General features: G+C 33.2%; 1 long non-coding RNA gene and 1 other non-coding gene across 2 annotated transcripts in view; both read left to right on the top strand.

Annotated features, from left to right (window-relative positions):
- The window catches only part of LOC123379016, a 64,199-nt gene extending 52,175 nt beyond the window's left edge, over positions 1–12,024 (top strand). Inside the window, exon 5 of the long non-coding RNA XR_006582911.1 lies at positions 7,251–12,024. This is a non-coding gene — a long non-coding RNA (uncharacterized LOC123379016). The remainder of the gene's footprint in view (positions 1–7,250) is intronic.
- LOC111556938 lies at positions 10,240–10,342 on the top strand. Its single transcript, XR_002736630.1, has one exon. It is a non-coding gene; the product is annotated as a U6 spliceosomal RNA (small nuclear RNA).
- Positions 12,025–12,673: the final 649 nt, after the last annotated feature.

Here is a 12,673-nt window from a genome sequence, read left to right as displayed (position 1 = left end):
AGCTCAGTCAATTTGCTAAACCTAAAGATTCAGAAACTATAGCCTAAATTACTGCCATAGTTACATTAACTATGATTCATAATCACATAAATTAACTTCACATTAATTTAAAAATCTATGTAAATAATTACTGTTTCTATAATAAAATTATTCATAAGAGAGCTTTTCATGAAAAAGCTTTTTTGTCATCAGTGTATTTTAATAATCTATTGATATTTATTTTCTATTAATAATTTACTACTGTATCTCTATTAAAATCCAAATTACTTTTTTTTTTAATTTTTTTAACGTTTTTTATTTATTTTTGAAACAGAGAGACAGAGCATGAACGGGGGAGGGGCAGAGAGAGAGGGAGATACAGAATTGGAAACAGGCTCCAGGCTCTGAGCCGTTAGCCCAGAGCCCGACGCGGGGCTCGAACTCACGGATTGCGAGATCATGACCTGGCTGAAGTCGGACGCTTAACCGACTGAGCCACCCAGGCACCCCTACTTACTATTTTTTTCATTCAGCAGAGCTAGTAGAGACTTGCTTTTATAGTCCATGTTTATTAAAAATCAGGTTTTTCTGGGGCGCCTGGGTGGCTTAGTCGGTTAAGCGGCCGACTTCGGCTCAGGTCACGATCTCGCAGTCCGTGAGTTCGAGCCCTGCGTCGGGCTCTGTGCTGACAGCTCAGAGCCTGGAGCCTGTTTCAGATTCTGTGTCTCCCTCTCTCTGCCCCTCCCCCGTTCATGCTCTGTCTCTCTCTGTCTCAAAAATAAACGTTAAAAAACAAAATTAAAAAAAAAGATATTTAAAAATCAGGTTTTTCTTATTGCTATGTTTAAACCAGATGTGTGCCCCCAAATTCTCACTGCCTCGCTTATGAAGGGCCTCTGCACCTGGGTTTAAATTGCCAAGGAAAGAACTTATGGTTGAATAGGATCATTGACCTGGCTGTAGCCAGGTAGTTGGGAGCATCAAGACTATTCACATGGCAGCACACACACACACACACACACACACACACACACGCGCGCGCACACACACACACACACACACACACACATGTTTGTTTACATATTCATGTGTAATTACATTGTTCATGTGAATCTGAGATGTTTTAGTTTCTGGCTATTGAGGATAAAGAGCATTTTATGTTTTTGTTTCTCTTGGAAGGAATTGCTGTGTTGTGTGTGTCAATTTATAAGAAACTAATAAATTGCTTTCATAGGCTTGTAAAATTGTACATCCACACCAAGAGTCTGTAAGTTCCAATGACTTCATATTTGTCAGCATTTGATAGTATCATTTTAACTATTTATTAATTGTAGTATGTTTGTAACTGTTTCAAAATGTAATTAAAAATTGTGTTTAATGTTTATTTTTTGAGAGAGACATAGACAGAATGTGAGTGGGTAAGGGGCAGAGAGAGAGGGAGACACAGAATCCGAAACAGGATCCAGCCTCTGAGCTGTCAGCACAGAACCCGACGTGGGGCTCGAACTCACGAGCTGTGAGTTCATGACCTCAGCCGAAGTTGGACGCTCAACCGACTGAGTCACCCAGACGCCCCTCAAAATGTAATTTTAATCTGCATTCCCTTCATGACTAATGATATGAGTACATTTTCATATGCTTGATAGCTAGCTTATATGGAGTTAACTTCTCTACAATCCTTGGTCAATGTAAAGTCTCTCTCTATTTTTTATATTATCTTATTTTCCCTTCATTCATACTTTTGATTCCATTTTTCCTTTTGTAAATAAAATTTTTATTTGTAAATGTACAATTTTTGTATATCCAAAGTGCATGCTTTGATTTATTTATTCCATTCCCTTGTCCTTTGGACTTATTGTAATCTGTAGAACAATGTTAAATAGTCGTTTTTAGTGCATATCTTTGTCTTTTTCTCATTATTAGAGGAAAAGTATGCAGTCTTTCACCATTAACAATGATGTTAGCTGTAGTTTTGTGTTTCTTTTTATATATTTTTCCAAAATGCTGTTTATCAGATTGAGGATGTTTTTCTCTCTTCCTAGGGTTATTACTTTTGTTTTTAAAATCATAGGTAGTTGTTGCATTTTTATTTAATATGCTTCTTCTGAATGTTTTAAGATGACCATATTGATTTTATTCTCTATGAATTTTCAGATACTGATGTTACTGCTTATTCCAACAAAGATAAATATAATTAGTCCATAACAAACTACATATAATGTGCAGATAATTAAGTGTGCCAAAAACTTAATAATATCTTAAAAATAATCAGAGAAAGAAGAGATTATATATGGAGAAAGAAGATATTACATATGGGGGATTCACTTGTTAAAACAAGACATGTTTTAACAGTAAGTATATAAAGACAACAGAATGGAGTAATAGCTTCAAAATACCTACAAAACTTACTGCAGATTTACCCTTTTTCAGATAAGAAAGTATTATTTGTGTTCAAGAGTAGAATGCAGCCTAAAAACTAATATATACATGCATATACATATATGCATGTATATATGTAGAATATATATACATATATGTATATGTGTGTATATATATGTATATATGTGTATATATATGTGTGTGTGTATATATATGTGTATATATGTATATATATATATACACACACACATATATATATACATATATATATATTCTACAGTATGTCCTCAAAGAAGAGGAAAGTGTAAAGTGATACCTAAAATAATTCAAGATGCAAGACAGATAGTAAGAAAAAGCTGTAAACATGGATTAAATATCCACAGCTGTAAAACACTATGATAATTCTCTCTGAGGAATTAAAAAAGCAAATGAGAGTAACTCAACACAGGATAAGAAGAAGCATAGTTAGTTCACAGGACCATTTAAGATTATTCTATTTTTCAGGAGGAGAGGAATGTTAGTAATCATCTGTGAACCCAGTTGAATGAATACACATTTTAAAATTTCAACAACACATTTGATAGAAATAGGGCATATAACTTATAACCTAGTAGAGGAAAAAGATGAATAATAATTCAAAATATGCAGAAAAGAACAAATGGAAGCATAGAAAAAATGTTTTAAAAATGTAAAAAAAGAAAGAAAGTAAAAAGGAAATATAAATTAAATTACATTAATAAATCTACATTTAACATTAATTATTTTGACGATTAAAAACATGAGAAATGTATTAAAATTAGCCATATTTTAAGAGAGGGAACATAAAAATAAAGACAAATACAAAGACAATATAAAACAAAGTTATGAAAATGACAGTCAAATATAACAAAGCAATTCAGCATTATTAGGGTGAAGATGAATAAATCAAAGAACAAGAAAAAACAAAAAAAATAGGGTTTCTACTATAATGTTAAAGAATAGAATTAACATCAGAAGTTTAAGATATGTTCTAGTTTCTTTTTCTGTTTCTAGTATGCTGCTTTTTTTTAAGCTTATTTATTTATTTTCAGAGAGAGAGAGAGAGAGAGAGAGAGAGTGGGGGAGGGCCAGAGACAGAGAGAGAGAGAGAGAGAGAGAGAGAGAGAGAGAGAGAGAGAGAGAGAGAGAGAGACAAGGACAATCCCAAGCAGGCTCTGTGCTATCAGTGCCGAGCTGGTTGCGGGGCTCAAACTCATGAACCGTAGGATCATCACCTGAGCCAATATTCATTGTCCAATGCTTAACTGACTGAGCCACCCAGGTGTCCCTGTATGCCTCTTTTGAGGCATATATCCAAAGAATCCTACTTATTTTTCCCCCTAAAAATAGATATCTAGATTTTCCTACATGTAAGTTCTCCCACCATGAAAATGAGCATATTCATGTTCCTTTATATGTCAATGGGAGATTCTCTGGTGAAAAATGCCCAGTACTGAATTTCTGGAATGTTAATGTATGCTACTTAATTTCACGAAGTTCCACAATGTTTTTCTTTTTAGAATATAGCCAGTTTACAGTTCTGCCATGAGCCACTGAATTTTCCCAGATCTCTTACATTGGTATTATCTTTTAGTTTTTGCTAAGCATATCATCTTAAAATGTTGCCTCATTATTGTATTAATCTGAATTTCCATTGGTGTGAATATATTAGTTTAGTTTTAATTTAATCTGAATTTTCTACTTTAACTTCTTGGCGTATTCATATTCTTTGCTCAATTTCCTATTGTTTTTCCTGTCTCTAGTTGTTTTGCAAAAGTTCCTCCTAAATTCCTGATGCTAATCCCTTGTCAGTTGTAGATGTTGTAAATATCAAAGTCCAAGCTGTCACCCCATCTGTTAACTTTGTTTATGTGCTTCATTGAAGAAAAATCCATGAATCCTAATATTTATATTGCATATATTTAATTTAAAATTTGAGGATATTTTATCCACTCCAAATTTACAAATTTATAGTCACCATAAAGAGAAAGAATAGATTTCCCTTCACTTCATTCCTCAGTCAGCATCCATGGCTTGATAAAGACAGCATATTTATACCTTTAATTGTTCCATGTATTGTTTTCATACAAACCACTCCCGAAATGCCACAGTCAAGTGTCACCCCAAGCGTAGAAGGCCTTGCTCTATGCTATGAATTTAATGTTTAATCCCAGGGTAAAATTTAACTTGGATAAAATGGGCTGCTGCTAATGGAATATCCAATGGGAGTATTATGTTTTGTGGCTAAGTGGAGTTTATCTGTGAATTTAAGGTACACATAAACCAATGCCATAAACATGAAAATAAGAATAACATAAACTTGCTGACTTCAGTTGCCATATATCTGCCAATAACGTTGAAATTTATATTTCCAGAATTAACCTAGAAAGACAAGGGGGAACTTCTGCATATAAATATGTTCATCACTGAGGCTTTATTTAAATAAATGAGAAAACCTAGAAAAGAATTATAGAATCTCTTGAACCCAATGTTTCCAGGGTCCCTAAAGGATTAGGTAATGACTGGAAAGAGAACCCATGTGCAGCCTAACGTGTGTTGTGTGTGTGTGTGTGTGTGTGTGTGTGTGCGCGCACATGGGTGTAAATGAATGTTGCTGCACTTTATAAGTTTGAAACATAATATGTGATGAATTGGCTAAAGTGAAAAGGTAACTATATAAAATAAATCATATTTTTTTATCAGCCATGAGGATCTACTTGTCTATTATAGGTACTATATCTCTAATACATTTTCTCTATGAATTAGCTGATCCAGGGTTCTTCATGTGGATTTACTTAATGAAGGCTATATGCCATACAAAATCAGGCCTGTATTACCACCCTTAAAAAGGACAGTCTCCTTGTTGTAAGATTTAGCTTCTTGGTCTTTTAGTACATAACTTTCCTTCAGCAAATATCTAGATTTAACTCCCAAGTTTATTCCGTGAATTCCATTCATTGAAGCAGGAGGTTACAAATTTTCCTGAACCTTGGTTCAGGCCACACATAAGAAAATGAATAAAAATTTGAGCTACATTATACCACCACGGCCTGGATTGTATTCTTTTTTCAGTATAAATAACATACAATATGATATTAGCTTCAGGTTTACAACATATAATTTGACAATTCTATATATTACACAATGCTCACCAGAGTAAGAGTAGTCACCATCTGTCACCATACAGTATTATTGCAATATTATTGATTATATTCCCTGTGCTTTCCTTTTCATCTTTGTGATATATTTATTATATAACTGGAAGATTTTTTCACCTCTTAATCCCCTTTATCTATTTTGCCCATCCCTCTACCCACCACTTCCCTGGTAGCCACCAATTTACTCTTTATATTTAAGAGACCATTCTTTGTTTAATTGTTTGTTTTGTTTTTTATATTGTACATATAAATTTAATCCTATGACATTTGTCTTTCTTACTGATTTCACTTAGCATGATACCCTCTAGGCCTATCCATGTTGTTGCAAATGGCAAGATCTCATTCTTTTTTAATGGTTGAGTAATATTCCACATTTTATTTATCCACTCATCTATTGATGGACACTTCCATATCTTGTCTATTATAAATAATTCTGCAATAAAACATAAGGGTGCATATATCTTTTCAAATCAATGTTTTTGTTTGCTTTGTTGAGACATGTTTTTTTAAAAAGAACAACAAAAAATGATCCATTTTCTTTTATCTGCTTTTCATATCTTTCATGAGAATGATTGTGTTGTTCTAATTACATCTAGACTCTTAATTGCCTTTGCAAATGTTTTTCTTCACATCTCTTCAACACATTGGGGGATGGGAAGCTTGTCCATAACTTTTTAAGTTAAGATGAGCAATAGTTTGAGAAACTGAATCCTGATCTTGATCTTTTGATTATTTTGTTGTTTAAGCACCAACATGTAAACATGTCCACACACGCACATTAAGTTAGGCAAGAGAAAGTGAAATGATTAAACAGTCAAAAGAAACAAATAGCGTTGTGGTTATGGTGAAAATCTAAGAGCAAGGAGAAATGCATTTTGAATTTTGGTGAAATCATAAATGGTTTACAAAAATATAGCAGAAAATTAAAATAAATATTGCTAAAATGTAACATTTAAATCTGGTACTGTTAGTATCCCCATTTGTGATCATTCAAATGAGAATAAAACAAAACAAAAAATCCCCTAAAAGTTTTAATTGTTTAAGCTAGTAGAAGATTCAGTCCTAAGAGGTGGGAAGTGGAGTAGGAGCAAGGTTTGTTTCTCTAAATGTGAGCTTCAGTTCTTATCCTTTCCATTCTATACTTGTAATCAGTAAATCGCTGGGCTTGGTGATAATGCATGCATATGGAAAGGACTAATTTATTTTCATGAAGACTATTAATAGGTTGCAAGAGAGAAAAAGTAATTAACTATAACTTCCAGCCTTATAATAACCATAAACTTATTAAAACTCTCCACAGTAATATTTAGAGAATACTGATGCAGTATGTCTTTGAAGATCAAGTTGTACTGGACTTGCATGCAAATATTTAAGAAATTAATTAAAATATGAATTATTTTTGAACTCTGATTCTGGTTATATAGTAAGAGCACATTCTAATTATTAATGAAGCATCCTAACTTTCTTCTTTTTTCCTAATTAGCATTTATGGTTATGTCTGTTTGAGGCCATCAGAATTCAATGATACTACTAGACACATTGGTATGAATTGCAAAGTTGGAGAAAAAGTTTATTTTAGTACTTTCCTCTTTTTTCCCAGTAATAAAACTAACAAATTTACCCTTTACTCTGAGTGCCTTATTTTTATGTTGAAAATGAAATGTGATATTTTTTAAGATTAAATGAAGGTGCTTCCATATTTTTACCCATTTTCAGGATATTAAGAAGTAGATGGAGATCAAGCCAACTACCACAAAAGGATAATTAGTGATTCTAGGTAATTTCATTTGATTACCTTACAGCTCATTGTATTAAATCTTTATGTGTTAGTATCTGTATCAATATTGGAATAAAATTAGGCATTTTACAGATAATCCTGAAATGTCAATACAGATGCATGCACATATAAGTTAGAATAGTTTGGTGCTTTGATGTATATCAGTACAAAACTTCCAGTATGACTACAGGTCCAAAGATACGTATTATACATTCATCTAGTCCAGGTGTTAGAAATAATCTGTATTGGGACACCTGGGTGGCTCAGTTGGTTGAGCATCAGACTTCAGCTCAGGTCATGATCTCACGGTTCATGAGTTCATGCCCCACATCAGGCTCACTGCTGTCAGTGCAGAGCCGACTTTGGATCCTCAGTCCCCTTCTCTCTGCCCCTCTCCTGCTTGCATGCTCTCTCAAAAATAAATAAACATTTGGAAAAAATAATCTATACTAACAATATTTGTAGAGAGGTCAATAATGAGTATCTGAAATATTTACATTTTTATTTATTTAATGATTTCATTTACTAATGTTTATTTTTATTATTGTCAAGTGTTAGCCAATTAATTAGCGATAAAATTGTGTTTGCATTTAAGTCTAAATATAGGCAGTAACATAACAGCAAATTTATATCTTTTGTAAATATTTTCCTTGCAGACATTTGTACACTTGCACAAATAAAATATTCTCAAAATAAAAGAAAAATTAATGGAATGAGTTGTACATTAATAGTCTTAACCCAGAACAATATCTGTCTTTTACATCTTACCTTGTTATAAACTTTACTACATTCCAAACTGTATTAACACTTGGCAAAAAGTTATCACTAAGAGAGGCCACCAGATATCTACTAAGCAAGAAATACCTGAATTCTCCAACATTGGTGATTGTATTCTGTCAGTTTGATCCACTAACATCATCTGGGAACTCACCATGAGACATTATTATGCTTGATTCTGAAGATTAAAAAATAAATAGAATGTTCCCTGCCCTTGAGACTTTTTTCCTACACAGGGAAAGAAGGAATGAAGGAAGAAAGGAAGAACATTATTTCTAATATGGTCTCAGTTGACAGTATTTTTCTTTGTTGTAAAGGACCGTATTCACATTATTGTCAAACTATAATTGTTAGCCAACCATTTTATTTCACACATAAGAAAATTGATGCTGAGAGACAAACTAATTTTTTCAAGTTCATATGGTTTGCTATTTTTAGGTCCAGAATGAAAAACGTATGTTTTCTATAGATTCCTAAGCATCTCAAGAAAATGTATGATTATAGATCTAGGAAAAGATACCTAGATATGGAAGAACTTGTCCCTTTCTCAGCTGCTTTGACTTTTGAATCTGTAGCTGGTGTCTTAGCCTTTTCATCTTTTTTCTTGATGTTGCTTAAATATATTATGGCTAAATTCAACTCTGTTGTAGACAACCTTGATTTCTTCCTTTTCTTCCTTATCTTTTGTTAGTATTTTTTTTATTAAATTTTTTTTCCAATCCATATAAAGTAGTGCTTCTCAAACTTTAATAATCATCTAAATTACTTGGGGTATTAGTGAAATGCAGGTTCTAATTTAGTTAAGTCTGAGAAGACACATGAAATTTTGTGATTTTGATAAATTCTTAAGTGATGTTGATGCTGCTTATCCTAGCCTCATTCTTTAATGATTAGCAAGGCTTTGAAAGGGCAAAATGATATAAATTTGTTATTGCTCTACTTTAAAGGCTGAGTAGTCCTTTCATTCCTTGAGGACATTTGAGATTTGGAATAGTCCACCTTGAGGGAGGCTGCCTCAAAGCAATTAGGTGGATAATGAAGGTTTGTGCATTGTTGTCAAAAAGATCCATATGGATATAAGGAAGAAAGAACACAAATCAGCTATTGAACTTCCATGATTCCCTTTTCTCAGTGACTATTAGGTTTATTGGCATACATTTAAGATTAAATAGCCAAGAAAAATAACATTTTCTGAGCATCATTTCTGGTGTTTGGGATTGATTTTAACATGAATAAACTGTAGGATTATGCCTTTGACTAATTTTTCAGCAACATATAGTATTTATTCAGCCAATAAGCATTCATTAAGCCCAACTACATGGGAGTGCATTGCCCTTATTGCTATATAAGCAAAAACAGCTAGTGGTGTCACTATCTCCGGCAAGTTACAACACAAAATAAGCTACTGATTTGACAATGACCTAGGAATTTTATGTTTGTCTCCATATTTGGTAGCAAAATAATTTCATTTACATATTTTCTGAATTATAATAATAATGGTGGTTGTATAAATATAAATCTTGCAACATGTCCTCTTCACGCCTCTAAAACAGAAAAATAAAATAAAAATAAGAACAAATAAAACTATAAATATCCATTCATGCTATTAGGATAAATATAAGAGGCCATCCTCAATTTATCTTTGCTCTAAGTGAAAAAATAAATAGCACATTCCACCAAGCTACTGGCCATGCTCCATCCTATGTACTTATGGAAAACAAGAAAAATTTGAGAGAGGGATCAACATTTTCAGGAAACTCAAATATAATTGTGGACAAAGAATTTCATAAACAGCAAAACTGTTTCTATCAAGGTTACATGAAAAGATTAAATATGCAAGAGGTCAAGGAATTGTGTACTCATTAGCCCTTCCTGAGGAATCTATTAGAAGATGAACTTCATCCAATCAAGAGAGAATAGGGGCAATAACAACAAAAGGACTAACAGACATTTTGTATACTTAATTCTAGATTAAAGACTAAAAGGAATGTATGAATGGTGTTGGAATAAAATGCTTTATATGATGTATGTCACGTGTATCTTACAATATAGTGCTACAAATAAGGAAAGGAAATAGGGCAAGAAAAAATTAGCATATATTTATTGATTGTGGTACTAGCATTAGGTATACTGATTAAGGACACCATTAGAGTGCTCATTTCAGCAGTACATATACTAGATTGGAATAATATAGAGATTAGCATGACTCCTGTGCAAAGATGACACACAAATTTGTGACGTGTTCCATAAAAAAAAAGAAAATCTTTGAAAGAGAATAAACCCACACTGGATTATAACATAGACATTACATGATTAAAACACATGGTTCTGATGCATGAAGAGTCATGCTAACCAGAGAAACAAACGTTCAGAATTACACTAAAAATATATGACAGTTTAATATGAGATGAGGGTAGCATCTCAAATCTTTTGGGAAACAAGAGGCTTTTTAAATAACATTATTTGGATAATTGGCTGGTCGTTTGACAAGGATAAAATCAGATCCAAATCTCACACCATTGCACAAGGCTAAATATTTAGAGTTCAGAGCTCTAAATATAAAAATATAAAACCAAATAAGTTTTCGAAGAAAACGTAGGTGAATTCCTCCTTGTGCAGAAATGCTTTCTAACTGCAAGTAAAAATGTAGAAGCATAAAAAAAATGGACAAATTATACTTAATAGACATAAACTGCATGCCTAAAATGCCATAGAAAAGTAATGATACTAAGAGGATGAAATGATACTAACAGAATGAAAAAACAAACAAGCTACAAATTAGAAGGAAATATTTGCAGATAACATATCTGAAAAAGGACTTTTATCCAGAATATTATAAAGAAGTCTCAAAATTCAATAGTAAGAAAACAAATGACCCAATTAAAAAAAATCAGAGACTTGAGAAACCTCATCAGATAGGACATATGGAAAGCAATTAGGCATATGAACCAAGTTCAATATTCTGAGCTATTAGGGAAACACAAATTAAAACCATAATGAGATACTATTCCACACCTAATAGAATAGTTAAAATGAAAAATGCTAGTAACACCAAGTGTGGGTGAGGATGCAGACTAAATGGGACTTGGCGTAAAGTGATGGTAGGTAAGCAAAATGGTGTAGTTACTTTAGACAGTTGTGGCAGTTTTTTATATAGTTAAACTAATTGTATTTCTCAGAAATTCTACTCATATATTTGTTCTAGAATAATGAAAACCTATATTTACACAATCACTTGTACACCAATGTTTATAGCTGCTCTTTCATAATCTCCAAAACCTGGAAATAACACAGATGTTCTTCAGTGGGTGAATGGGTCAGTGTCCCCTGGCACATCCACCCACCAGAATATTAATCAGAAATAACAGTGAATAAACTTGATATGCATAAATAGTTTTGATAGTTTTGATTACACTGAGTGAGAGATGCTAGTTTCAAATTGTTAAAAACTATATGCGTCACTGACACGACATTCTCACAATCACAAAACTATAGTCAAGGAGAACAGATGAGTGGTTGCCAGGGTGAGAGAGGAGAGGATGTGACTGCAAAGGGGTAATACCCAATAGATTCGGGGCTGGTGTTTATTACAATGGTGTTTATAAAAGTCTGTATATATATATATATATATATATATATATATATATATATATCAAAATTAAAGAATTGTACACAAAATATCTTAAGTTTACTGTGTTAATATAAAAAGAAGTAGAAAAATACCCGAAAAACTTGAAAACATACGGATATTTATAAAGTGGAGGAAATCCCAAGGGATGTGTTAGTCACCTTTTTCAAAAAAGGTGAGGCGGAAAGACTATCTTCAGTATAGCACTCTTTATAGAAAATGAGATCTAAAATATATATATACTGAGCCACCACAGAGGCCTGGGTGGCTCAGTCGGTTAAGCTTCTGACTCTTGCTCAGGTCATGATCTCGCCATTTATGAGTTCGAGCCCCCTGTCAGGTTCTGTGCTGACAGCTCAGAGCCTGGAGGCTGTTTCGGATTCTGTGTCTCCCTCTCTTTCTGCCCCTACCCCACTGGCACTCTGTCTCTCTCTCTCAAGGATGGATAAACATTAAAAAAATATTTAAAGGGGCGCCTGGGTGGCTTAGTCGGTTAAGCATCTGAAGTCATCTCAGACTGTGATCTCACAGTTTGTGGGTTCGAGCCCATGTCGGGCTGTATGCTGACAGCTCAGAGCGTGGAGCCTACTTCGGATTCTGTGTTTCCCTCTTTCTCTGCCTGTCCCATGCTCATGCTCTGTCTCTCAATAATAAAATATAAACGTTAAATTTTTTTTGAATAAAAAATAATTTAAAAAATATATACCATTTATTTGTATAGGAAGAAACACAGCAAGGATAAACCAGAATCTAAGGAGATATTTTTCTTTCCATGACAGGATGGGTGAGAATGGCACATCTAATACTAGAATGACAGTGTTTGTACAGTTGACCATTTGGAATCATGTTACTATTTCATGTACCATAAAGTGCCTAACTAAAGCCAACAAGGATAGTAAAAGTTTTAAATTGCATGTATCATACTGTAAGTGTAGAAAAGCACAGTATAAATGAGAA

Source organism: Felis catus, chromosome A1 (genome assembly GCF_018350175.1).
Source record: "Felis catus isolate Fca126 chromosome A1, F.catus_Fca126_mat1.0, whole genome shotgun sequence".
Taxonomy (NCBI): Eukaryota; Metazoa; Chordata; class Mammalia; order Carnivora; family Felidae; genus Felis; species Felis catus.
Note: the sequence above shows the minus strand (reverse complement) of the source record. Positions and strands in the feature narration are given on the sequence as shown.